The following is a 5,000-nucleotide window of genomic DNA, read 5'->3' as shown; positions in this document are numbered from 1 at the left end:
AATCTCGTGCGGCTAGAAGCCGCCTGTCCCTCTAAGAAGAAAAGTAATCGCTGACAGCACGAAGGATGTCACGCGACTAGTTAGCAGGCTAGAGTCTCGTTCGTTATCGGAATTAACCAGACAAATCGCTCCACCAACTAAGAACGGCCATGCACCACCACCCACCGAATCAAGAAAGAGCTATCAATCTGTCAATCCTTCCGGTGTCCGGGCCTGGTGAGGTTTCCCGTGTTGAGTCAAATTAAGCCGCAGGCTCCACTCCTGGTGGTGCCCTTCCGTCAATTCCTTTAAGTTTCAGCTTTGCAACCATACTTCCCCCGGAACCCAAAAGCTTTGGTTTCCCGGAGGCTGCCCGCCGAGTCATCGGAGGAACTGCGGCGGATCGCTGGCTGGCATCGTTTATGGTTAGAACTAGGGCGGTATCTGATCGCCTTCGAACCTCTAACTTTCGTTCTTGATTAATGAAAACATACTTGGCAAATGCTTTCGCTTCTGTTCGTCTTGCGACGATCCAAGAATTTCACCTCTAACGTCGCAATACGAATGCCCCCGCCTGTCCCTATTAATCATTACCTCGGGTTCCGAAAACCAACAAAATAGAACCGAGGTCCTATTCCATTATTCCATGCACACAGTATTCAGGCGGGCTTGCCTGCTTTAAGCACTCTAATTTGTTCAAAGTAAACGTGCCGGCCCACCGAGACACTCACTCAAGAGCACCCTGGTAGGATTGCAACGGGGTCCGCCTCGGGACGCACGAGCACGCACGAGGCGCGTCGCACGCCTTCGGCTCGCCCCACCGGCAGGACGTCCCACGATACATGCCAGTTAAACACCGACGGGCGGTGAACCAACAGCGTGGGACACAAATCCAACTACGAGCTTTTTAACCGCAACAACTTTAATATACGCTATTGGAGCTGGAATTACCGCGGCTGCTGGCACCAGACTTGCCCTCCAATAGATACTCGTTAAAGGATTTAAAGTGTACTCATTCCGATTACGGGGCCTCGGATGAGTCCCGTATCGTTATTTTTCGTCACTACCTCCCCGTGCCGGGAGTGGGTAATTTGCGCGCCTGCTGCCTTCCTTGGATGTGGTAGCCGTTTCTCAGGCTCCCTCTCCGGAATCGAACCCTGATTCCCCGTTACCCGTTACAACCATGGTAGGCGCAGAACCTACCATCGACAGTTGATAAGGCAGACATTTGAAAGATGCGTCGCCGGTACGAGGACCGTGCGATCAGCCCAAAGTTATTCAGAGTCACCAAGGCAAACGGACCGGACGAGCCGACCGATTGGTTTTGATCTAATAAAAGCGTCCCTTCCATCTCTGGTCGGGACTCTGTTTGCATGTATTAGCTCTAGAATTACCACAGTTATCCAAGTAACGTGGGTACGATCTAAGGAACCATAACTGATTTAATGAGCCATTCGCGGTTTCACCTTAATGCGGCTTGTACTGAGACATGCATGGCTTAATCTTTGAGACAAGCATATGACTACTGGCAGGATCAACCAGGGAGCTGCGTCAACTAGAGCTGAGCAGCCGGCCGCCCGGCAGTGTGTCCCGGGGGCCCGCGCGAACACGCAAGCGTCCGCTCGATTATTCTGCAAACAGGAGGAGGCTGAGCTCCCCTGCACAATACACCTCGAAACCCTCTCAGGTCCCGGCGGCGCGCAGCGCCGTCCTAAGTACTTGGTCGGGTTCGAGAGAGGCGCAATCGCCCGGAGTTTGGCGAGTAGACGCTTTAGGTGCGACCACCCGTGCTCCCAACTGAGCTTGCCGCTGCCGACAGAGGCCCGGGAGCGTGCTGTCGTGGCATTGCCGGCGGGAGACAACACGCGCCACCTACGGTGACCGGCAGCTCCAACGCCAGCGCCACAGAAGGACAAAAGCCCCACTTGGGTGCCGAAGCGAACTCTCCCAGCACAGCGCACGCGCCAACACGTCCGCACAGCTGCGATACAAACCACCTGCGAGAACCGCAGAGGCGACCGAGCAGCAGACGGCGTCGCGGCGCCGAGCGCCGGGCGGCGGCGCATCCTCAGCGCGCACAGTCCTCAATCGGACCAGCACACTGCAGATGTCCACCGCGCTTCGCACCGGGCCCGCGAGGACCTACTTTGGCCGCACGGCGCCGCGTGCAGGGTGCGCCGGCGCGCAGCTGCGCCGCCTGCCGCCTCCGTCGGCCGGCGCGCCTGCCACTGGCCGCCCCCACCAGCCGGCTGTAGCGCGTGCGCCCACGCACCGCGCGGCCAGCACGCCGGGAGGCCCCCCCTCACCGGCCGGGGTCGGTCCCACCCAGCCACCGCCGCGTATCGCTTCACACCCAGATGCCATTCACGTTCGTGGGCATGGTGGGTATCGCTGAAACAACCGGTTGGTAGCTCAACCGATCGTCGCCATCACTGATTTACCTCTAGCGAGAACAACCGCACCACAACGGTTTACCAGTTGTTCATTTGCGTAACGTCACCAGCAAACGTAGACGTCCATCGCCATTTGCAAATTCAACGATTGTTGCATGCCTGTGTCAGGTGTCACGACACACTATGTCTGCCCACATACACGCAACAACATGTGCACGCTTCGCGAACACGTGGAAGGTGGCCCCCGTACGTATGCGATGTCCATTGCGCGAACGACTGTCAACCGGCCTCTGTCGCATGTCGCAGATGTGGAACGCAGTGCACCATGCTGTCACGGTGTGTGAGAAGAGACGACTACGTCTGACAACACGCGCCACTACATCAACAGACGGCTCATGCTGATCGCCATCCAGGGCATACCACACTGCAATCCGGCTCTTATAGGGAGACGACATGTAGCTGAGTGCACAACAGTTGGACCGCATGGGTCGCCGTTGTTGGCGCAGTCGTTGTACGGTCACATGTACCACGATGTATCATTCAGTACATGAGGACCAATGTGCAGTACAGTGTGTGATTTGGACGTACAACATCAGCAGACAGTTGACACAGGCCGTACCACAGCGTAGGCTAAGTGCTTCGCCATGCGAATGCCAATGAACAACTGCGAAGGGCATTGAGCATGTACGTCCTGCTGCCATCCACATTACAGTGTATCGCTGCAAGGTGTTTAACATGAAGCGATACACTGGGGACCAGGCAGTGCGAGTAGCAAACTATATTGCGGGGGTTGCAGGTAGGCAACACTACACTAATTTAACGCGTCGTATGACAATTACAGAGCGGGTTAAGGCCCAACGTGTGTTGGGTTAAGGCCCAACGTGTGTTGGGTTAAGGCCCAACGTGTGTTGGGTTAAGGCCCAACGTGTGTTGGGTTAAGGCCCAACGTGTGTTGGGTTAAGGCCCAACGTGTGTTGGGTTAAGGCCCAACGTGTGTTGGGTTAAGGCCCAACGTGTGTTGGGTTAAGGCCCAACGTGTGTTGGGTTAAGGCCCAACGTGTGTTGGGTTAAGGCCCAACGTGTGTTGGGTTAAGGCCCAACGTGTGTTGGGTTAAGGCCCAACGTGTGTTGGGTTAAGGCCCAACGTGTGTTGGGTTAAGGCGCAACGTGGGTTGGGTTAAGGCGCAATATAGGTTGGGTTAAGGCGCAATATAGGTTGGGTTAAGGCGCAATATAGGTTGGGTTAAGGCGCAATATAGGTTGGGTTAAGGCGCAATATAGGTTGGGTTAAGGCGCAATATAGGTTAGGTTAAGGCGCAATATAGGTTAGGTTAAGGCGCAATATGGGTTAGGTTAAGGCGCAATATGGGTTAGGTTAAGGCGCAATATGGGTTAGGTTAAGGCGCAATATGGGTTAGGTTAAGGCGCAATATGGGTTAGGTTAAGGCGCAATATGGGTTAGGTTAAGGCGCAATATGGGTTAGGTTAAGGCGCAATATGGGTTAGGTTAAGGCGCAATATGGGTTAGGTTAAGGCGCAATATGGGTTAGGTTAAGGCGCAATATGGGTTAGGTTAAGGCACAATATGGGTTAGGTTAAGGCACAATATGGGTTAGGTTAAGGCACAATATGGGTTAGGTTAAGGCACAATATGGGTTAGGTTAAGGCACAATATGGGTTAGGTTAAGGCACAATATGGGTTAGGTTAAGGCACAATATGGGTTAGGTTAAGGCACAATATGGGTTAGGTTAAGGCACAATATGGGTTAGGTTAAGGCACAATATGGGTTAGGTTAAGGCACAATATGGGTTAGGTTAAGGCACAATATGGGTTAGGTTAAGGCACAATATGGGTTAGGTTAAGGCACAATATGGGTTAGGTTAAGGCACAATATGGGTTAGGTTAAGGCACAATATGGGTTAGGTTAAGGCACAATATGGGTTAGGTTAAGGCACAATATGGGTTAGGTTAAGGCACAATATGGGTTAGGTTAAGGCACAATATGGGTTAGGTTAAGGCACAATATGGGTTAGGTTAAGGCACAATATGGGTTAGGTTAAGGCACAATATGGGTTAGGTTAAGGCACAATATGGGTTAGGTTAAGGCACAATATGGGTTAGGTTAAGGCACAATATGGGTTAGGTTAAGGCACAATATGGGTTAGGTTAAGGCACAATATGGGTTAGGTTAAGGCACAATATGGGTTAGGTTAAGGCACAATATGGGTTAGGTTAAGGCACAATATGGGTTAGGTTAAGGCACAATATGGGTTAGGTTAAGGCACAATATGGGTTAGGTTAAGGCACAGTATGGGTTAGGTTAAGGCACAATATGGGTTAGGTTAACGCGCAATATAGGTTAGGTTAAGGTACAATATGGGTTAGGTTAAGGTACAATATGGGTTAGGTTAAGGCACAATATGGGTTAGGTTAAGGCACAATATGGGTTAGGTTAAGGCACAATATGGGTTAGGTTAAGGTACACATTGTTGTAAGGAAAGGTGTATTGGGGGGGGGGGGGGCGGCGGCGGCGGCCGGTTTGTTGATTGTGATTATAGTAAGTGGATGCCTGCGGCATGATCTGATTTGCCACGTCAGGATGCACCTTTGGCTCATGACAGGCGGCG

The 5,000-nt window shown here is 52.6% G+C and overlaps 1 non-coding gene across 1 annotated transcript in view; it reads right to left on the bottom strand.

The window, feature by feature from the left end:
• Positions 1-1,524, bottom strand: part of LOC126434590 (small subunit ribosomal RNA) — a 1,910-nt gene extending 386 nt beyond the window's left edge. Inside the window, exon 1 of the ribosomal RNA XR_007579341.1 lies at positions 1-1,524. This exon is cut by the window's left edge and continues 386 nt beyond it. This is a non-coding gene — a ribosomal RNA (small subunit ribosomal RNA).
• Between the last annotated feature and the right edge of the window lie 3,476 nt (positions 1,525-5,000).

This window comes from Schistocerca serialis, unplaced genomic scaffold (assembly GCF_023864345.2).
Source record: "Schistocerca serialis cubense isolate TAMUIC-IGC-003099 unplaced genomic scaffold, iqSchSeri2.2 HiC_scaffold_1192, whole genome shotgun sequence".
In the NCBI taxonomy this organism is placed as follows: domain Eukaryota; kingdom Metazoa; phylum Arthropoda; class Insecta; order Orthoptera; family Acrididae; genus Schistocerca; species Schistocerca serialis.
This window is presented reverse-complemented; position numbering and strand designations above follow the sequence as displayed.